The sequence below is a fragment of the Octopus sinensis genome, linkage group LG5, assembly GCF_006345805.1.
Source record: "Octopus sinensis linkage group LG5, ASM634580v1, whole genome shotgun sequence".
NCBI lineage: Eukaryota > Metazoa > Mollusca > Cephalopoda > Octopoda > Octopodidae > Octopus > Octopus sinensis.
In genome coordinates this window covers 14,130,772-14,154,949 of record NC_043001.1, presented here as the reverse complement: position 1 = coordinate 14,154,949, position 24,178 = coordinate 14,130,772, and the positions used below count along the sequence as shown (strand labels likewise).

The following is a 24,178-nucleotide window of genomic DNA, read 5'->3' as shown; positions in this document are numbered from 1 at the left end:
CCCCGATTTCCTACGCAACCGCTGAGCCTGGATGCGCATTCATCCATCCGTCGATGCTCTCGGTGTCGGGGGTTGAGCTGCTTTCTCTTCTGCGGGTCTTACGAATAGCAAAGGACCACGTTTCGGACTTCTCCCATCTTGCGAGCTCTGGGACGAAGACCGTTCGCTCAACAGCAACAGCAACAGCAGTGGAGGCGCAATGGTTCAGTGGTTAGGGCAGCGGACTCGCGTTCGGAGGATCGTGGTTTCGATTCCCAGACGCTCTCGGTGTCGGGGGTTGACTTGCTTTCTCTTCCGCGGGTCTTACAAATAGCAAAGGACCACGTTTCGGACTTCTCCATCTTGCGAGCTCTGGGACGAAGACCGTTCGCTCAACAGCAACAGCAACAGCAGTGGAGGCGCAATGGTTCAGTGGTTAGGGCAGCGGACTCGCGTTCGGAGGATCGTGTTTCGATTCCCAGACCGGGCGTTGTGTGCGTTTATTGAGCGAAAACACCTAAAAGCTCCACGAGGCTCCGGCAGGGGTTGGTGGCGACTCCTGTTGTACTCTTTCGCTCCAGCTTTCTCTCATTCTTTCTTCCTGTTTCTTGTCCCCGATTTCCTACGCAACCGCTGAGCCTGGATGCGCATTCATCCATCCGTCGATGCTCTCGGTGTCGGGGGTTGAGCTGCTTTCTCTTCTGCGGGTCTTACGAATAGCAAAGGACGACGTTTCGGACTTCTCCCATCTTGCGAGCTCTGGACGAAGACCGTTCGCTCAACAGCACAGCAACAGCAACAGCAGTGGAGGCGCAATGGTTCAGTGGTTAGGGCAGCGGACTCGCGTTCGGAGGATCGTGTTTCGATTCCCAGACGCTCTCGGGTCGGGGGTTGACTTGCTTTCTCTTCCGCGGTCTTACAAATAGCAAAGGACCACGTTTCGGACTTCTCCCACTACAGACAATCCTGAGGCGCGATCTTGCGAACTCTGGAACGAAGACCGCTTCGCTCAAAAAACAAACAAACAAACAAACAAACAAAGCGGCAGCAGCAACAGAAACAACAATAATATATAATTTATTCTTATTTCGATAATTGATTTCTATGCTTTAGGATTATGTATATTGTTTTAAAATTTATACACCAGGTAGATGTTTATTGTACTGAATCTAAGAATTTTCCCCGTGTTAGGTCATAAGCCACTAGAGCATGTATAGATTAACGACAGCCCATTAACGCTATTGGTGGCAACGTGAAACAATGCGAAGAAAAAGAATTCAACTAGAAACCGTTATTTATATGTAACAAAATCGGTTTAACTTCCTACAGATGTTCCACTCATTATTTTTGGAATCTATTGACATTCCAACGCCGAAAAGTACAATTACGTTGTCTAACGTGTTTAACTAAATGGCAAGCTACATCATACTTTGTGTTATTGATTCTAAAGCTAGTCTGCAATTATTTTAGAATCTATTGACGTTTTCAGGTGAGACAGACTTTTATAATTAGATGAGTTAGAAGCTGATGGTTTCACACTTCGTTTGTTTTTGCATTTTTATTTAGATGGTTAAATAGTTATTTGATATGGCTGCGTGGTTCAGAAATAAAACGTAGGTTTGGCTATTCTTTGTCTCGTTTCAAACATTAGACTGCGGCCATGCTGGGGCACCACCTTGAAGACGTATTAGTAGAATAAATCGACTCCGTGTGTATATACATGCATACATATATATATATATATATAATATATATATATATATATATATATACCGGAGTAAACACATAAATGTGAAACAAGGTGGAAAATAGAGTACTCAAATACCAGTGGTAGAGTAATATGCTTTATTTTAAGCAGCAGAAAATTCAACAATATATATATATTGTCTCCGCGGTACCACTCTTCCATCTTCCCCTCAGCTGGAGTCCTTTTTCCTTAACCCCCCCCCTTTTTCGTTACACACACGCGCACACATATACACACCTTGCCTATATATATACATCACTCTTACACACATTCAATCTACTCGCCATTAATACCACCACGACACTGGACACACACACACACTACTACTCAACACACGCTGGCACGCTACATACGCCCCCACCCCTTCCCCTCCCTCCCTTCCTCCTTCCTTCTTTTTCTTACTACTGACCTCCCTTCCTCCTTCCTTCTTTTTCTTACTACTGACCTCGTCTGCTAGCTGACCATTAGTCTCGCCCTACCCCACACGCCTACACACAGACGCACACACTAACACACACATATTTTTTTTTGTTTTTTCATCTCGCCTCACACACACACATACACACACGCACACGCACACACTCACACATACACACACATCTGTTGGTTACCAACCTTGTCTCCACTCTTTTGCCTTTAAAAACCCACTTTGCTCTTGTTATCGTCCACATCCGCCTTTCACCATGTGCAACTCGTAAACACCAGTCGTCTTTTTTCTCTTTCCCTGTTGCCCGCTCTGGGATCTTTCTTTCCTCTCTCTTCCTTCTTTATGTTTCCGACGAAGAGCTCCGCTCGAAACGTCATACCTCCCTGCTTCCATCTCCTGAGCGCCTATTAATAATAATACTGTAATTGTTCCTGTTGTTGTTGTTTTTTTTGTTTCCCTTTTGGATTAAAATTATATATATATATATATATATAGGAAATTACACCTACATTATTATGGATGGATTTACCTTTTCTGTGAAGCTAACAAGCTTTTTTAAAACCTTTTATAAAACTGTGCATCATTAGAGAACTTTGGAAGTCTGCTTACAATCTAAATTTGCTTTTTATAGAACTCTCTTCGATACTTCATGAGTGTAGCCTCACCCCCTAGGATGTTTGGAAAACTCATATGTGTTTTGGCTGATGAGTACGGGACACGTGTATTTGCTGCAATATTTGCAGCTTTTAATAAAGCTGTTCTTCGTATGAAACAATTGTACTGAAAAACTAATCCATTCTTGTTGCTTTTTTCTTGTTTATAATCACCCCACATTATTTTATTTTTAATACCATATAGATTTCTGGTGCATCTAAGTTAAGTACCGCATTCATGTGAATTCATTGGAACTCACTTGAATCTTAATTGCTTTTACTGAGAATATATATATATATATATATATATATATATATTTGTTTTTTTTTCAAGGTAGTATATTTTATACCCTGCTATTGTACTGGTTTTATCTCAAGTATCATTTCTCTATGTGCATATAAATACTGAGTTTTCCATCATAAATACTCGTTATGTTCTTTTTCCATTATCTGAAATGGAATGCCCACAAATCCATTAACTGAAATCCCAATAACTGAACTATATGTAATGGCAAGTATTTATTGACCTTTTTCTTTCCTTTAAAAATCGGCACGAACTTTCCGGACAACCCAATATATCAGATTCTGGTGGTGTCCACATATGTATAGCACTAAAAATACTAAACTGGGTCCACAATAGTCTTTTATGGATCCATGAAAAGAATTTTGACTTAAATGTATTTATTGCTAGAAATAGCTCGGTTTCTTTCTCCAATATTTTACGTAGTTCAGCCTACACAAGTGAATATGTAATAAATATAATATAATCATTTAGTGTGCCGGACCGGTGATGTGTGGGTCCGTCATAGATTTAATAACCAAATACTCCAACACTATCTTAGGCAGACTGTATTCAGTGATGGTGGAGACGCAATGGCCCAGTGGTTAGGGCAGCGGACTCGCGGTCGTAGGATCGCGGTTTCGATTCCCAAACCGTACGTTGTGAGTGTCTATTGAGCGAAAACACCTAAAAGCTCCACAAGGCTCCGGCAGGGATGGTGGTGATCCCTGCTGTACTCTTTCATCACAACTTTCTCTCACCCTTACTTCCTGTTTCTGTTGTACCTGTATTTCAAAGGGCCGGCCTTGTCACTCTCTGTGTCACGCTGGATATCCCCGAGAACTACGTTAAGGGTACACGTGTCCTTGGAGTGCTCAGCCACTTACACGTTAATTTCACGAGCAGCCTGTTCCGTTGATCGGATCAACCGGAACCCTCATCGTCGTAACCGACGGAGTGCTTCCATATATTCAGTGATGATGATACCTTCCATTGCTAGCTTCCTCACCAAAATTGCCATTTTCTAATATTATTTTTCGATTTATATTTCCCTGCAATGTTTATCCGTCATTTAACACTATACAAATTATGTTAACCGTGAAAAATAATTTTTCATTCATTTTTTAAAAATTTTGCCAATTGGAAAACAAACAGAAGTGTCCACACAAGAACGACCAAGGGAACGATTTATTGTGTTGTGAGATAAATTCGTTCGTGCTTTTCCATTTCTTTTAATTCTTTCCAATGTTCTTTTACCTATTTCTTTATTATCCACAAAGGGCTAAACACAAAGAGGGAAAACAAGGACAGACAAACGGATTAAGTCGATTATATCGACCCCAGTGCGTAGCTGGTACTTATTTAATCGACCCCGAAATGATGAAAGGCAAAGTCGACCTCGGCGGAATTTGAACTCAGGACGTAACGGCAGACGAAATACCGCTAAGCATTTCGCCCGGTGTGCTAACGATTCTGCCAGCTGACCGCCTTAAATGTTCTTTTACCGTTTATTTTTTTGCTTGTGCCAGTCATTAGACTGTGGCCATGCTGGGGCATCGCCTTCAAGAATTTTCAGTAGAATGAATCGACCACAGCACTTATTTTTTTAATAAAGCCTAGTACTTTATTCTCTCGCTCTCTATTGCCGAGCCGCTAAGTTACGGGGACGTAAACACACCAACATCGGTTGTCAAACAGTGGTGATGGTGGACAAACACAGATACAAAGTCAATCATACACACACACATGCACACACACAAACATGCATACGACGGGCTTCTTTCAGTTTCCGTCTACCAAATCCACTCACAAGGCTTTGGACGGTCTGAGGCTAAAGTAGAAGACACTCAAAGTGCCAGGCAGTGAGACTGAACCCATAACCTAGTGGTTGGGAAGCTTACTCCACAACCACGCCCGCCTCTTACTTATTTAAATTAATTTGCAAAACATTTTTACCGTAGGCGCAGGAGTGGCTGTGAGGTAAGTAGCTTGTTTACCAACCACATGGTTCCGGGTTCAGTCCCACTGCGTGGTACCTTGGACAAGTGTCTTCTACTATAGCCTCGGGCCGACCAAAGCCTTGTGAGTGGATTTGGTAGACGGAAACTGAAAGAAGCCCATCGTATATATGTATATATATATGCGTGTGTGTGTTTGTGTGTGTGTCTGTGTTTGTCCCCCTAGCATTGCTTGACAACCGATGCTGGTGTGTTTATGTCCCCATCACTTAGCGGTTCGGCAAAAGAGACCGATTGAATAAGTATTGGGCTTACAAAAGAACAAGTCCCGGAGTCGAGTTGCTCGATTAAAGGCGATGCTCCAGCATGGCCGCAGTCAAATGACTGAAACAAGTAAAAGAGTAAAAGAGAAAGAGTAGGATTTCATGGTTATTTTGCAGCTCTACACCTCATCTGTATCTTTTGTCTGTCGTTTTTGAAATTTGAGTAAATTTTACTTCTTTTCAGACATATAATGGAGAACCAAGTAGGAAAAAAAACACCAAAGAAGAAAAAAAAAACCCGAATTTATCTGACCACCAAAATATATGTTTATTAGAATATCGTCAAGAAATTTTAATCCGTCAAGAAACTTGTCAGAAGATGCAAGATACCCGATTGCATTTAAGACCTATACAGAAGGATCATCCGTGTCAGAAGACGATACATCCCGTGACATGCATAAAAGCATCAATAATGGATATAAAGGAAGAAATTCTCTGACATTAGAAGAGAAATAAATACAATACACAGAAGTCATAGGAATTAACTTGTAAAGTGAAGACTTGAGAAATATAAAAAAAGGACGAGGGAAAAGATTAAAGAGGAATGAGGAATAAAGAGAAGATTACCTTCCGGATATTAAAGACAGGAATCAGAAGAGAAAGGAAAATGTGAAAGATGATGAAAAAGAAGATTAGTCTTGGAACATGGGAGAAAGAAAAAGGAGAGAAAAACTTGGATGAAATAGAGAAAGAAAATACGGTCAGAACGGTTAGGGATCAAGAACAAAAGATGAAATAGGATATGAATGGGGATGAAAGAAGGGAAGAATAATTGCCTGCTTCAAGAGTGAAATGAAATATATTTAAAGATACTACAGTGGCTTGAAAAATGTGTGGAAGCGTCATTTATCTGTGGTTCATATTCAGGCTCAGGGTGTCTTATGCTCAGAATTAAATTGAACTCCAGTGATGTTAATATTTCTATCACGATTCTATACCGCCCAGTATTCACTGCGATTCTCATATCCAGGACAATTCGTAAATCTCTGAGGTGAACGCTTGATAAGTTCGATTTATAACTGGCTCAGTAAAGTGTTGCTCATTGCCAGCCCTATTACTCTTTCTCTTTTACTCTTTTACTTGTTTCAGTCATTTGACTGCGGCCATGCTGGAGCACCGCCTTTAGTCGAGCAAATCGACCCCGGGATTTATTCTTTGTAAGCCCACTACTTATTTTATCGGTCTCTTTTGCCGAACCGCTAAGTAACGGGGACGTAAACACACCAGCATCGGTTGTCAAGCAATGCTAGGGGATCAACACACACACACAAACACACCACACACACACACACACACACACAACACACACACACACAACACACACACACACACACACAACACACACATATATATATATATATATATATATATATATATATATATATATATATATATTATATATATATATATATATACGACAGACTTCTTTCAGTTTCCGTCTACCAAATCCACTCAGAAGGCTTCGGTCGGCCCGAGGCTATAGCTGAAGACACTTGCCCAAGATGCCACGCAGTGGGACTGAACCCGGAACCATGTGGTTGGTTAGCAAGCTACTTACCACACAGCCACTCCTGCGCCTATGTAGCTTTCTTAAGAGCAAGGTCGTTGTAAACGATCAAATTAAAGTTGATGACACTGAAAAAGAGATGGCCAACAAAAGCAGAGAGGTAAGGGGTTTTATGGTACACATCTTGCTGTATGAGATGTCTCTCTTTATAAGTTATTCTTGGGACCGATAACACGGTTTCCATGACTTTTAAATGACTGAGATCACAACCTTTTACTCTGAACAAAATGCCGGTCCGTTGACGCTGCGTCGAAGAAACAAAAAGAAAAAACAAACAAAAAAAGGCAGAGAAAAGTGGAGGAGGAAAAATGCACTTAACACCAGAGCTGAAGACACCTCCGAAAGTGGCGGGGGCATGTATCGTCTTCTGACACAGATGATCCCTCTGTATAGGTCTTAAATGCGATCGGGTATCTTTCGGGACTCCTCTTTGATCTCTTTCGGCACCATCTTTGATCTCTTTCGGCACCCTCTTTGATCTCTTTCGACACCCTCTTTGATCTCTTTCGGGACTCCTCTTTGATCTCTTTCGACACGGCATCCTCTTTGATCTCTTTCGGCACCCTCTTTGATGTCTTTCGAGACTCCTCTTTGATCTCTTTCGGCACCCTCTTTGATCTCTTTCGGCACTGCACCCTCTTTGATCTCTTTTGGCACCTTCTTTGATGCTTTTAACGAGAGATTCTATAGTCTTCGTTTTGTGAGCTTTATTAAAGGATTTTTTGCCGATGCAGAACATTGGAATCACAGAACGTTTCTGTCATTTTATATGCAATTATCATTATTCCCCTCTCACCCCACCCTCCACTTTAATTTCAATCATGAAAAATCAATAAAATATATTATAATGTATGTATAGGCGTAGGAGTGGCTGTGTGGTAAGTAGCTTGCTTACCAACCACATGGTTCCGGGTTCAGTCTCACTGCGTGGCACCTTGGGCAAGTGTCTTCTACTATAGCTTCGGGCCGACCAAAGTCTTGTGAGTGGATTTCGTAGACGGAAACTGAAAGAAGCCCGTCGTATATATGTATATACACATATGTATGTGTGTGTGTGTATGTGTATGCGTATATGTACGTGTTTCTGTGTTTGTCCCCCCAACATCGCTTGACAACCGATGCTGGTGTGCTTACGTCCCCGTAACTTAGCGGTTCGGCAAAAGAGACCGCTAGAGTAAGTACTAAGCTTACAAAGAATAAGTCCTGAGGTCGATTTGCTCGACTAAAGGTGGTGCTCCAGCATGGCCACAAACAAATGACTGAAACAAGTAAAAGAGTAAAAGAGTAAAATAGTAATAAGAATCGATGAGACCAAGTTTTCGTTGACGGAGAGCGTTTCATAAATTATAGATATTGAAATTTTAAGTAGCATACAGTGTTGGTGCGTTATTATTATTATTATTATTATTATTATTATTATTATTATTATTATTATTATTATTATTATTTCACGTAACCAAAGATAACTATTGCTAGTAACGAGGACATAATATTACAGCGATAAAATATATGACGTCATATATATTTCTTTATTGCACACAAGGGGCTAAACATAGAGGGGACAAACAAGGACAGGCAAACGGATTAAGTCGATTACATCGACCCCAGTGCGTAACTGGTACTTTATTTATCGACCCCGAAAGAATGAAAGGCAAAGTCGACCTCGGCGGAATTTGAACTCACAGCGTAACGACAGACGAAATACGGCTACGCATTTCGCCCGGCGTGCTAACGTTTCTGCCAGGTCAACTGAAATCACTTGAAAAGAACCGCTAAGTTACGGGGACGTAAACACACCACCATCGGTTGTCAAGCGATGTTCGGAGGGGGGGGACAAACACAGACACACAGACATATACACGCACGTACATATATATATATATATATATATATATATATATATATATATATATATATATTATATATATATATATATATATATATATAATATATATATATATATATATATAATATATATATATATTATATATATCCGACGGTCTTCTTTCAGTTTCCGTCTACCAAATCCATTCACAAGACTTTGATCGGCCCGAGGCTATAGTAGAAGACACTTGCCCAATCATCATCATCATCGTTCGACCGTGGTCGAGACAATGGAATTTACTATGCTACGCCAGACTTCTATTATAGCATTACGGAGGTCCTGTTGCTGGTTGCCTGTATCCCTGGAGATTACATCAGGGTAGGAGAGTGTGCGCCCTCTGGTATTGCGAGTAGATGGCTTCCAGAGGAGAAAAGTAGAAATTGCCTCGTTTTCAGCTCTACAACAATGTTTAGCAAACTGGACTCTCCTACCTTTCACGAGAGATGGTACTAATCTCACTTGCCCAAAGTGCCACGCAGTGGGATTGAACCCGGAACCATGTGGTTGGTAAGCAAGCTACTTACCACACAATAACTCCTACGCCAAATATGCTTTGTTTTCGTGTTTTTATTTTTGACCATTTTTTTATGTTTCCTACCGCAGCCTGTGTTTGGATAGATTTCTTTTGCTGAGAAAATTTAGATGTACAATCAAATTTCTCACCTCCATAAACAATATTTAGTTGCCAACTTTAGTATTGTCTGAATAACCAGTTACTAATATGCCATTGATTCAACTTAATATATTATATCGATTTAGTTTTGGCGGCAATTCAGCGTGAGAGGGGAATTAGCTCAGGTGGTAGAGCGCTTGCTTGGCATGCGAGAGGTACCGGGATCGATACCCGGTTTCTCCATTTTGTCTAACATTGTTTTGGATTTTGATGAGATTGTTCCAATTACGTGTTTTTAGTTCGATCTTTAAACATTACTGTCAAAAGTCGAGTGTACCTCTGATAAATAAGGGTGTATTGCCATCCAAATAAGGGGGTATTGCCCCCTATTAGCAACTCCATTATCGCCCCATTTTTCTTCAATGCCTCCCTGGCTCTCTCTTCCACCACAAGGGTTGCGGTTCTGTCCACTTCAGGAACCAATGGTGTAGACTTTCAGTGAAATTCCAAACAAATTTTAGTTGAAAACATTTGTACTTATTACGTACCTAACCAGATACTAATATGCCATTGATTCAACTTAATATATTATATGGATTTAGTTTTGGCCGCAATTCATTGCGAGTGGGGAATTAGCTCAAGTGGTAGAGCGCTTGCTTAGCATGCGAGAGGTACCGGGATCGATACCCGGATTCTCCATTTCTGTTTTTCTTTTTTACTTTTTATTGTATTATTCATGTATTTAAATTCTTATATGTATTTGCATATGTGTATTTCCATATTCAAACTGCACTTATATAATTTAGTTCTTGAAGTTGTATACTGTCGTATATTTATATATTATATTTATATATTTATATAATATATAAAATATATTATAATGTATGTACAGGCGTAGGAGTGGCTGTGGGGTAAGTAGCTTGCTTACCAACCACATGGTTCCGGGTTCAGTCCCACTGCGTGGCACCTTGGGCAATTGTCTTCTACTATAGCCTCGGGCCGACCAAAGCCTTGTGATTGGATTTGGTAGACGGAAACTGAAAGAAGCCCTTTGTATATGTGTATATATATGTGTATGTGTATATATGTTTGTGTATCTGTGTTTGTCCCCCAACATCGCAGGACAACCGATGCTGGTGTGTTTATGTCTCTGTAACTTAGCGGTTCGTCAAAAGAGACCGATAGAATAAGTACTAGGCTTACAAAGATAAGTCCCGGGGTCGATTTTTTCGATTAAAAGCGGTGCTCCAGCATGGCCATAGTCAAATGACTGAAACAAGTAAAAGAGTAACATATCTAGACATACTCTACATGCCTACAGATGTATTGAGCACGCCGTAATACATAAGTGTTGCTAATGAAGATATTACAGGCAGACAATATGCGAATAGAATTTCGTTACATAAATGTATAACATTACCTTCACCGTTACAGATGATTTACGCGGTAAAATTTGGGGTTTTAGGGGGTTCTTTTATATTCTGTCTCATATCTTTAACTTCTTTCCTGATTTCCATTTCATAATTTCCTCTGTGTGTGTGTGTATGTGTGTGTGTGAGAGTAAAACAATGTAATTACTCTTTTATTTGTTTCAGTCATTTGACTGCGGCCATGCTGGAGCACCGCCTTTCGTCGAGCAAATCGACCCCCAGGAAATTAGTCTTTGTAAGCCTAGTACTTATTCTGTCGGTCTCTTTCGCCGAACCGCTAAGTTGCGGGGACGTAAACACACCAGCATCGGTTGTCAAGCGATGTTAGGGGGACAAACACAGACACACAAACATACACGCACACACACACACACCACACACACACACACACACACACATATATATATATATTAATAAATGAAATAAAACATATGCATATATATAAACATATATGTACGTACCTACCTCTACATGTACATATACACGCATATATGAGTACAGGACACCAAAGGGACGTCGAACACAAAGAGAAACGAAAACATAGACACAAACCAAAGAACTGGACATTTTTTTAAAAACAACAAAAAATGGAGTACAGGACAATTAACACAACGAAAAAACCCCTTCTTCAGTCGCTAAAGGTTTCATCTACTCTACGTTTCGAAGGATAAAAGCGAGACGTATCTTCGATATATACATATATGCGACGGGCGTCTTTCAGTTTCCGTTTACCAAATCCACTCAGAAGGCTTTGGTCGGCCCGAGGCTATAGTAGAAGACACTCGCCCAAGGTGCCACGCAGTGGGACTGAACCCGGAAATGTGGTTGGTAAGCAAGCTACTTACCACACAGCCACTCCTACGCTTATTAGTTTATTTGTCAGAGTTCTGTTTGAAAGACAAATGGAATATGTAAGACAAGAGGAAACATGAGGGTCAGAATGTCGTTGAAGAGGTCACAGAATGTGTGAGGAAAGTAACTATTATAAGTTCATGTGATATGTGACCGGTATTCAGGTGAAATATGTCTAATACATTGTAAGACGTATTTTGGTTCCTTAATACAATAGCAAGGTTGGTGACTCTTGAAAATTTAAATATATGCTATAAAGAAATTACTAAATGCAGGAGATTATCCTCTTTCAGGAAACTAAATGTAATATGATAAATAACACTAATGAGTCAATCAATCATGCATGCATACATTTTAAAATGAATTTTATATCTTAAAATACTTTGACACATATGCAAGAATGAAAGAAATTCAGGCTTGTAAAGCAATTTCTAAATAATATTAATACTGTAAAACATGAATTAACGTTGCTTTAACCCCCCCCCCCGAAAGGAGAATCCAGGTTTTGGTCCTGGTACCTTCGCATGCTAAGCGAGCGCTCTACCACGTGAGCTAATCCCCCGCTTCCGCTACGTTGATCAAAACTATATTGATATAATATGTAAAATTCAATTTGCATCATGTAAGTGGCAATATTGTGTCAATATTAAGGCGGCGAGCTGGCAGAACCGTTAGCACGTCGGGCGAAATGCTTAGCGGTATTTCGCCTGCCGCTACGTTCTGAGTTCAAATTCCGCAAACTTTGCTTTACATCCTTTCGGGATCGATAAATTAAGTACCAGTTACGCACGGGGATCGATATAATCGACTTAATCCGTTTGTCTGTCCTTGTTTGTCCCCTCAATGTTTGGCCCCTTGTGGGCAATAAAGAAATAAGAAACGTTAAGCACACCGGGCGAAATGCTTAGCGGTATTTCGTCTGCCGCTACATTCTGAGTTCAAATTACGCCGAGGTTGACTTTGCCTTTCATCCTTTCGGGGCCGATAAATTAAGTACTAGTTACGCACTGGGGTCGATGTAATCGACTTAATCTCCTTGTTTGTCCTCTCTGTGTTTAGCCCCTTGTGGGTAGTAAAGAAATATGTATTTCGTCTCTCTTTACGTTCTGAGTTCAAATTCCGCCGGGGTTGACTTTACCTTTGATCCTTTCGGGGGTCGTACTGGGATCGACATAATAGACTTAATCTCTTCGTCTGTCCTTGTTTGTTCGTTCAATGTTTAACCCCTTAGGGCAATAAAGAAATAAATATTAAATGTCACCGAAGTCGACTTTACCTTTCATCTTTTCCGAGTCGATAAAAATAAGTATCAGTTCAGAACTGATCGATGAAATCGATTTACCTCTTCTGGCTTTGTGCCAAAAATTTTGAAACCATTCTGACAAGAGGGTGCCTAAAGAGATCAAAGAGAGTGCCGAATGAGATCAAAGAGGAGTCCCAAAAGAGATCAAAGAGGAGTCCCGAAAGACATCAAAGAGGGTACCGAAAAAGATCAAAGAGGGTGCCGTGCTGAAAGAGACCAAAGAGGAGTCCCGAAAGAGATCAAAGAGGGTGCCGAAATAGATCAAAGAGGAATCCCGAAAGAGATCAAAGAGGGTGTCGAAAAAGATCAAAGGAGATGCCGAAAGAGATCAAAGAGGGTGCCGAATGAGATCAAAGAGGGTGTCGAAAAAGATCACAGGGGGTGCCGAAAGAGATCAAAGAGGGTGCCGAAAAAGATAAAAGAGTAGTCCCGAAAGAGATCAAAGAGGGTGCCGAAAGAGATCAAAGAAGGTGCCGAAAGAGATCAAAGAGGGTGCCGTGCCGAAAGAAACCAAAGAGGAGTCCCGAAAGAGATCAAAGAGGGTGCCGATAGAGATCAAAGAGGAATCCCGAAAGAGATCAAAGAGGGTGTCGAAAAAGATCAAAGGAGATGCCGAAAGAGATCAAAGAGGGTGCCGAATGAGATCAAAGGAGATGCCGAAAGAGATCAAAGAGGGTGTCGAAAAAGATCAAAGGAGATGCCGAAAAAGATCAAAGAGGGTGCCGAATGAGATCAAAGAGGGTGTCGAAAAAGATCAAAGGGGGTGCCGAAAAAGATCAAAGAGGGTGCCGAAAAAGATAAAAGAGTAGTCCCGAAAGAGATCAAAGAGGGTGCCGAAAGAGCCAAAGAAGGTGCCGAAAGAGATCAAAGAGGGTGCCGTGCCGAAAGAACCAAAGAGGAGTCCCGAAAGAGATCAAAGAGGGTGCCGATAGAGATCAAAGAGGAATCCCGAAAGAGATCAAAGAGGGTGTCGAAAAAGATCAAAGGAGATGCCGAAAGAGATCAAAGAGGGTGCCGAATGAGATCAAAGGAGATGCCGAAAGAGATCAAAGAGGGTGCCGAATGAGATCAAAGTGGATGCCGAAAGAAATCAAAGATGGTGCCGAATGAGATCAAAGAGGGTGTCAAAAGAGATCAAAGAGGGTGCCGAAAGAGATCAAAGGGGATGCCGAAAGAGATCAAATAGGGTGCCGAAAGAGATCAAAGTGGATGCCGAAAGAAATCAAAGATGGTGCCGAATGAGATCAAAGAGGGTGCCGAAAGAGATCAAAGAGGGTGCCGAAAGAGATCAAAGAGGGTGCCGAAAGAGATCAAAGAGGGTGCTGGAATAGATCAAAGAGGGGTCCCGAAAGAGATCAAGGGGCTAAACACAGAGAGGACAAGCAAGGACAGACAAACGGATTAAGTCGATTATATCGACCCCAATGCGTAACTGGTACTTATTTAATCGACCCTGAAAGGATGAAAGGCAAAGTCGACCTCGGCGGAACTTGAACTCAGAACGTAGCGGCAGACGAAATACCGCTCAGTATTTTGCCCGCCGTGCTAACGATTCTGCCATCGCCGCCTTAAATACATTAGATATTAAAAGAATATAGCGTTAGTCTATCTCAAGAAACTTCTGGTATAATATAGTTTGTAAGATTGTTTTGAGTGTAATATACACCAAAATGTGTAAAGTTGTATTTCCATGTATCTATGTTTTATATATTACTTGTAAAATCGTGGAGGCGCAATGACCCAGTGGTTAGGGCAGCGGACTCGCGGTCGTAGGATCGTGGTTTCGATTCCCAGACCGTTGTGAGTGTTTATTGAGCGAAAACACCTAAAGCTCTACGAGGCTCCGGCAGGGGATGGTGTTGATCCCTGCTGTACTCTTTCACTACAACTTTCTCTCACTCTTACTTCCTGTTTCTGTTGTACCTGTATTTCAAAGGGCCGGCCTTGTCACTCTCTGTGTCACGCTGAGAACTACGTTAAGGGTACACGTGTCTGGGGAGTGCTCAGCCATTTACACGTTAATTTCACGAGCAGGCTGTTTCGTTGACCGGATCAACCGGAACCCTCGTCGTCGTAGCCGACGGAGTGCTTCCATTTTGTAAAATCACAGTTAGCGTGTTCTTTCAACATGGCAGCAGTTAAAAATACTTTTCGTCATTCGAAAAACATCTCATTACCGTTCCGTAAAATTCTAAATTATTTTTTAGACATATGCAGCACATACATGAATGATTTTAAATTTGAGAAATCGAGGTGAACCAGAATGTCAGATATTAAAATACGTTACTTAAGGCATATTCACCGTTATTAGCATTAAACAGAAATTGATTTAAATTCTTTAAAATTAGTTAAAAGAAAATTTTATTGATTTAATTTTAAATTGTATGCTGTTTTGTCGAATATAAAATATATTTATATAAAAACCCATGAAAACAATCGCAGGCATTAGAATGAAAAAATAATTATATAAACTTCAATATGTTGAAATAATGCTATATAAATGCATTCTTACATTAATATCTCTCTTTTTCTCTTTTACTCTCTTTTACTTCTTTCAGTCATTTGACTGCGGCCATGCTGGAGCACCGGCTTTAGTCGAGCAAATCGACCCCGGGACTTATTCTTTGTAAGCCCAGTACTTATTCTATCGGTCTCTTTTTCCGAACCGCTAAGTGACGGGGACGTAAACACACCAGCATCGGTTGTCAAGCAATGCTAGGGGGACAAACACACACACATACATACATATATATGTACATATATACGACTTTCAGTTTCCGTCTACCAAATCCACTCACAAGGCATTGGTCGGCCCGGGGCTATAGCAGAAGACACTTGCCCAAGATGCCACGCAGTGGGACTGAACCCGGAACCATGTGGTTGGTTAGCAAGCTACTTACCACACAGCCACTCCTGCGCCTAATATATATATATATTGAATATATTTATGTAAATTTTATAGTGAAAATGAACACATGTAACTCATCGAATTTCTATGGATCCCTCTAGTTATAAATAAATACAATTAAAAGAGAACTCTGTATTCACGAGAGCAAAATATAAACTTTGCAGTTAAAATTATCATCACGTTTACTTTGTAAAATAATTAATTGCTCCAATTATCACTAATATTCTAAATTAAATTAACCAAAAAGCAAAATTAGTTCACATAAATAATCAATCGTAAAATAAAAAAATGATATTAGATATTTCCATAAAATTTGAAATAATTTGGAATTTCATGTTATTGCGTCTAATTAGATTAAAAATCAAGACTAATGAAATAAAGGGCTTTCCATTTATATTTTAGTGCAAAAGAATTCTCTACGGTTACCATGGTGCAAATGCTGCTGCTGCTGCTACTCCTACTACTACTGATGATAATGATGAAGATGATCTATCTATCTATCTATCTATCTATCTATCTATCTATCTATTATCTATCTATCTATCTATCTATCTGTCTGTCTGTCTGTCTGTCTGTCTGTCTGTCTGTCTGTCTGTCTGCCTGCCTGTCTGTCCGCCTGCCTGCCTGCCTGCCTGCCTGCCTGTCTGTCTGTCTATATATATACGTATACACACACACATATATATATATGTACGTATATATATAAATCTCTCTCATTCTCTCTCTATATATATATGTACGTATATATATAAAAAATATATAAATATATTTCTGTGTTCCTTTCTGTTGAAGAGCGTAGGCTCGAACGTAAAAGATTTTCTCACTTCCCGACCGTTAAACTAATACATCTATTTTAGGTATATATATATATATATATATATATATATATATATATATATATATATATATATTATATATATATATATATATATTATATATATATATTATATATATTTTAATATATATACGTACATATATATATTATATATATATAATATATATATATATATATATGTACGTATATATATTAAAATATATATAATATATATATAATATATATATATATAATATATATATATTATATATATACCTATATATATATATGTAAGTATATATATATTATAGTGAGAATTTACAAAAAACAACAAAAGACGGGTGTGTAAACAAGAAATAGATGTATTAGTTTAACGGTCGGGAAGTGAGAAAATCTTTTACGTTTCGAGCCTACGCTCTTCAACAGAAAGGAACACAGAAATAAAAAGAGAGAGAAAATAAAACAGGTTTAGTGGCTAGCGATCAATCATGGCGAATAATAGATACGTGTATATATATATATGTGTGTGTGTGTGTGTAAAAAAAAATACAAACTGGGACAAGAACACAAAACATTTAGAAGACGATACAAAATACACGGACGGGACATTCGAAGCCTTCAATCTTCAGTCAAGAACCGGATCATCCTCGCAATTTCGGCTGATTAATCTTGAGATTGCTCCGATCTGGTCAGCCCCAAAGGAAAATCTAAGCCAAGCGCATTAGATTCCTTGGAAGAAAGCCTCGAATGTATACAAAACAAGGATGGAAAAACGGACGATGTTACACGAATAAGAATACAAAAATACATAAAAACAATAATAATAATAATACCAAAAACAGGACGTTGCAGACAGTTTCCGCCTACTAAATCCACTCACAAGGCTTTGGTCGGCCCGAGGCTATAGTAGAAGACACTTATCCAAGGTGCCACGCAGTGGAACTGAACCTGAGGCTATGTGGTTGGTAAGCAAACTACTTACCACACAGCCACTCCTATGCGTATTGATATGTAATGTAGGATCCTGGTTTTCTGTCGGATTTCGTTGCATCATGTTACGTTTCCCGGAGAGAAGGCCCTCCTTTTCCAGATCTTGTTGGATTTGAATTGTCATCGATGCTTCCGTAGCTTTCCACTTTTGTTATTGTTATAATATGGATCGTCATCCACTTGTATGTTGTCATCAGCACTGTCATATTCCTATTTCTTTACTACCCTCAAGGGGCTAAACATAGAGAGGGAAAAATGGACAAAGGAATTTAGTCGATTACATCGACTCCAGTGCATAACTGGTACTTAATTTATCGACCCCGAAAGGATGAAAGGCAAAGTTGACCTCAGCGGAATTTGAACTCAGAACGTAACGTTCGAATATTTGCTACTACCACCAAGATCTGCACCCGCGGTCGGCTTCACCCGGGCTCGCGCCCGCGGCTTCCGTGCACGCTGCGGCGCCCTCCTACTGCTAAGCATTTCGTCTGGCACGCTCACGTTTCTGCCAGCTCACCGCTTTATACTGTAATATTCTTGTTGCTACTATTATTTTCTGGCGCCATTCCGCGTCATATTATCTTTGACTCGTCTATCGTGCTATTGCTGACAGCTCCGCAAGACTATGACACTGAAATGTCTACCTTGACGGTAACACGAACCCGTATAAACTGACACTGACTCCAACTGAGAACTCGTACGACGTTTCCACTACTTCTGATTTTATAGTGGCTCCTCAAACCACTTTGTCACGTGGAAAAGGATGTACCATTTTTACTACAACAGTTTATCAAGAACAAGTTTACCTCTGGGAAGAGGTGGCCTATAGTAGTGTGGTTTCTCGCTTTTAATCTGTCCAGCATAGGAGGCCCGATTAGAAATCTGAACTGCGTTGGCGTATCTCTTAGGGTCATCGAGGTACACTAGGCCACATGCTGCCACGAAAACTGAATCTTTTAGAAGAAAATGGATAACAATTACACCGAAAGCCACAGCTGTGTTAATCCGGAGAATGTGTCACATGACAGGCTGTTAGAATAGCCAAAACCTGAGAACTAGACTTCTTGTTTGTATGCGAGTGACAGTAATACATCGGTGTGTGTGTGTCTGTGCGTGAACAGCAATGGTGTAATGTTTTGCTGAGGCAGTATTTAATGATTGTGTCTTTTCGATATCTTGTAATTGCTTATGTAGTCATTGTTGGTATTTTTTTAAAATAAATATATGTGTTCTTTATTATTTTCTTTCCCCGTATTTGATGCGTGGTTTTGACAGAAATACATCCCAAATTTTATCATTTTACTTTTGTTCTGTCAAAACCACAGATCACGTACGGACAAAAAAAATGTTTATTAAATATACAAACCAGAGTTGAATAATCTATAACAATATATCAAATAAATACATTCACTACAACCAAATGATCAAAGCCTTATACTCTTGTTTTTTCATAGTATCTCAAACAAACACATAAAGAACCTATTTACTCATACATACACAAACATAAATTACTGTCGCTCACAAACAAACAAGCCATCACTGTTTCTAAGAAATTACGAGATCGGATAAGATAATGGAAATATATTTTCTTAAAAAACATCGAATGTACTTTTCGTTTGTAATTCTACTCTACGAACTCCTTTTCCTATTTACTCTTTTTACTCTTTTTACTCTTTTACTTGTTTCAGTCATTTGACTGCGGCCATGCCGGAGCACCGCCTTTAGTCGAGCAAATCGACCCTGGGACTTATTCTTTTTGTAAGCCCAGTACTTATTCTATCGGTTTCTATTGCCGAACCGCTAAGTGACGAGGACGTAAACACACCAGCATCGGTTGTCAGGCAATGCTAGGGGGACAAACACACACACACACACACACACACACACACAACACACACACACACACACACACAAAACACATATATATATATATATATACGACAGGCTTCTTTCAGTTTCCGTCTACCAAATCCACTCACAAGGCATTGGTCGGCCCGGGGCTATAGCAGAAGACACTTGCCCAAGATGCCACGCAGTGGGACTGAACCCGGAACCATGTGGTTGGTTAGCAAGCTACTTACCACACAGCCACTCCTTTTCCCATTTATGTATATGTGTGTATATTATTATCGAGTTTTATTTCAAGATTTCTTACCACTGGAGAAAGATTCGGTTTCTAATCTAGATCCAAGTCTCCTCCACTGGAAATTCAACAGCATCAACAGGGTTTTTGTACAAGTTTGTGTATATGTCAGCAATATTTGCTGTTAGTGCACGTGCAGATTTGTATGTTTTTTTTTGCTGTATGGTAAGTAGCTTGCTAACCAGCCACATGGTTCCGGGTTCAGTCCCACTGCGTGGCATCTTGGGCAAGTGTCTTCTGCTATAGTCCCGGGCCGACCAATGCCTTGTGAGTGGATTTGGTAGACGGAAAACTGAAAGAAGCCTGTCGTATATATGTATATATATGTATATATGTATGTGTGTGTATGTGTTTGTGTGTCTGTGTTTGTCTCCCTAGCATTGCTTGACAACCGATGCTGGTGTGTTTACGTCCCTGTCACTTAGCGGTTCGGCAAAAGAGACCGATAGAATAAGTACTGGGCTTACAAAGAATAAGTCCCGGGGTAGATTTGCTCGACTAAAGGCGGTGCTCCAGCATGGCCGCAGTCAAATGACTGAAACAAGTAAAAGAGAGTACAAGAGAGAAAAAGAGAGTATGTATTCTCATGTGCATTGGTGTTATTAAGCTAGAAATGGCCTGGGCCTATACTGGCCGAAATCTATCAAAGTTATCCAAGTGATTTAGGTGGTTTGAGAAATTTTGCAGTTCTAGTGGTGGGTTGAATCTGTAATATTTTAATAAGCTTCCTCCTTTCAGTATTTGAGAAGCATGATTTCTTAAGATTGGTGCCTAGGCAGTTTGTTACATATCTCAGTGCCCCAATAATTACAAGTATAAACTTGAATTTATAATCTGTGTAGAATAATTCTATGTATGTATGTATGTATGTATGTATGTATGTATGTATGTATGTATGTATGTATGTATGTATGTATGTATGCATGTAAAGAAATAGGTATTTCTTCCGCTCTTACGTTCTGTGTTCAAATGTCACCCAGATCGACTTTGCTGTATGTACGAACGTGCGTACGTACGTACGTACGTACGTATGTATGTATGTATGTATGTATGTATGTATGTATGTATGTATGTATGTATGTATGTATGTATGTATGTATGTATGTGCGTGTGTATGTATGTACATATAAATACATATATATTTATATGGATTTTACTCTGTTTCTGAAAAGGTGCATTGCTCGTAACGTTAAACCATCTTTCTCTCCTTCCCTGAGCGTCTGCTAATACTTCACAAGTACCACGTTGTTTTTTTTTTGTGTTTGTTCTGCTTTTTTGGGATTTACTATACTCTTTTCTCTTTTTACTCTTTTACTTGTTTCAGTCATTTGACTGCGGCCATGCTGTAGCACCGCCTTTAGTCGAGCAAATCGACCCGGGACTTATTCTTTGGAAGCTCAGTACTTATTCTATCGGTCTCTTTTGCCGAACCGCTAAGTGACGGGGACGTAAACACACCAGCATCGGTTGTCAAGCGATGTTGGGGAGACAAACACAGACACACAAACACACACACACACACACACACACACATATATATATATATACATATATACGACGGGCTTCTTTCAGTTTCCGTCTACCAAATCCACTCACAAGGCATTGGTCGGCCCGGGGCTATAGCAGAAGACACTTGCCCAAGATGCCACGCAGTTGGACTGAACCCGGAACCATGTGGTTGGTTAGCAAACTACTTACCACACAGCCACTCCTATATATAAACTTACTTGGAAATGGATGCGTAGCGTTCGCTCAAATATTAATATAAAAAATATATAAATATGGGTGTGGCTGTGTTGTAAGTAGCTGGAGCACCGCCTTTAGTCCATCCCGGGACTAATTCTTTGTAAGCCTAGTACTTATTCTATCTGTCTCTTTTGCCGAACCGCTAAGTTACGGGGACGTAAACACACCAACATCGGTTGTCAAGCCATGTTGGGGGAACAAACGCAAGCACACAAACATATAGACATATATATATATATACATATATGCGACAGGCATCTTTCAGATTCCGTCTACCAAATCTACTCACAAGGCTTTGGTCGGTCCGAGGCTCTAGTAGAAGACACTTACCTAAGGTGCCACGCAGTGGGACTGAACCCGGAACCATGTGGCTGGTAAGCAAGCTACTTACCACACAGCCACTCCTGCGCCTTATGCATGACACAAGATTCCACCATTTAAAGTATATAGCCGGATATACATGTAAATTGTTCCATATGAACCATTTGAAATATCCATACTGGTGAAACTGTACAGTAATGGATGACAAAGTAAACTATTATAGTGTCTAATACTCGCTTATTTACTCTCCGCCAGTATCGAGCTCTCTGCTTTTTGTCTAGGTTAATGCCCGCTGATAAAATTACTCTACACACATGCGTGTGAGTAAGTGTGTGTGAGAGTATGGGCGCGTGTGTATGTGTGTATTTGTATGTGTATATGTGTGTGTATATGTGTGTGTATATGTGCGTGTGAGTACGTATGCGCGTGTGTGTATATGTGTGTGTATGTGCATGTGTGTATATATGTGTATGTGCGAGTGTATGTGTATATGTATATACTGGTGTGTGCATGTGCGTGTGTGTATATATGCGTGTGTGTATGTGTGTGTGTGTGTTTGCGTGTGTGTATGTGCATGTGTATATATGTGTGTTTGTATGTGCATGTATATATATGCGTGTGTGTATGTGTGTATGATGTGTGCGTGGGTGTATGTGCGTGTGATGTCTGCGTGGGTGTATGTGCGTGTGTATATGTGCATGTGTGTATGTGCATGTGTATATATGTGTGGGTGTATGTGCGTGTGTATATGTGCATGTACATGTGTATATATGCGTGTGTGTATGTGTATATGTATATATGCATGTGTGTAAGGGTGAGTATGTAAACGCGTGTGTGTATTCACGTGTGTGTATGTGCGTGTGTATACATGAATGTTTGTGCGTGTGTGTATGTGCATGTGTGCGTTAATGTGAGGCTGTTTGTGTGATTCTGTGTTTAATATTTTTCCAAAAAAAAAAAAAATCTCTGGATATTTAAAAAAAAATTTTTATTGGAAAGATTTAAATTTATCTCATTAAAACAAATTATATGAAATAAAAATAAATGAATGTAAATTAAATATTTATCGTTAGTTATCAATTTGCTTTTTTCCTTTAATTACAACTTCACTTTCCCAAAAACTGTCGCTAGGCGCAGGTATGGCGGAGAGGGTAGGAACTTGCATTGCAGCTACGTGGTCTCAGGTGCAATTCTCACTGCGTGGTACTTTGGGCAAATTGTGTTTTACTGGACTAATTAATGTTTTATGGGTGACTTAGGATGTATTTAATGCTCTTTTTATTTATTTATGATTACTTTTCCGTTTTCCGTTTTTTTTTCTCTAGGTACAAGGCCGGAAATTTTGGGGGAGGGGGCCAGTCGATTAGATCGACCCCAGCGGCGAGCTGGCAGAAACGTTAGCACGCCGGGCAAAATGCTTAGCGGTATTTCGTCTGCCGCTACGTCCTGAGTTCTAATTCCGCCGAGGTCCACTTTGCCTTTCATCCTTTCGGAGTCGATTAAATAAGTAGCAGTTACGCACCGGGGTCGATGTAATCGACTTAATCCCTTTGCCTGTCCTTGTTTGTCCTCTCTATGTTTGGCCCCTTGTGGGTAGTAAAGAAATAGGTATTTCGTCTGCCCCTACGTTCTGAGTTCAAATTCCGCTGAGGTTGACTTTGCCTTTCATCCTTTCGAGGTCGATAAATTAAGTAGCAGTTACGCACTGGGGTCGATGTAATCGACTTAATCTCTTTGTCTGTCCTTGTTTGTCCTTTCTATGTTTAGCTCCCTGTGGGCAATAAAGAAATGAGAAATGTAATGATGGCTGTTTGGTACGACACTATGGATGAGGTGCCTGAGGACTCTACTCCAAGGACCTTCTCAAGAATAGTTGGAGAGAATGGATACATGGATGGATGGTATTCGCTAGTGATAATAAGTAGCGACAGTAAAATCCTTCCTATTATTGGAACAAAGCCAGAAATTTGAGGGTGGCAGCTAGCCGATTACATCGACCCCAGTGCTTGAGTTCAAATTCCGCTGAGGTTGACTTTGCCTTTCATCCTTTCGAGGTCGATAAATTAAGTAGCAGTTACGCACTGGGGTCGATGTAATCGACTTAATCTCTTTGTCTGTCCTTGTTTGTCCTTTCTATGTTTAGCTCCCTGTGGGCAATAAAGAAATGAAAGTGCGTTTAATTTAGCTACCCAGAAAGCACGAAAGGCAAAGTCGATCTCTGTGGCATTTGAACACAGAA

General features: G+C 40.1%; 1 long non-coding RNA gene and 1 other non-coding gene across 2 annotated transcripts; one reads left to right on the top strand and one right to left on the bottom strand.

Annotated features, from left to right (window-relative positions):
- Positions 1-953: 953 nt before the first annotated feature.
- LOC118763477 lies at positions 954-18,197 on the bottom strand. The gene is made up of 3 exons (XR_004999236.1): positions 18,105-18,197; positions 8,933-8,938; positions 954-965 (listed from the first exon to the last, which is right to left on the bottom strand). It is a non-coding gene; the product is annotated as an uncharacterized LOC118763477 (long non-coding RNA).
- On the top strand, positions 10,059-10,131 carry Trnaa-agc. Its single transcript has one exon. It is a non-coding gene; the product is annotated as a tRNA-Ala (tRNA).
- Positions 18,198-24,178: the final 5,981 nt, after the last annotated feature.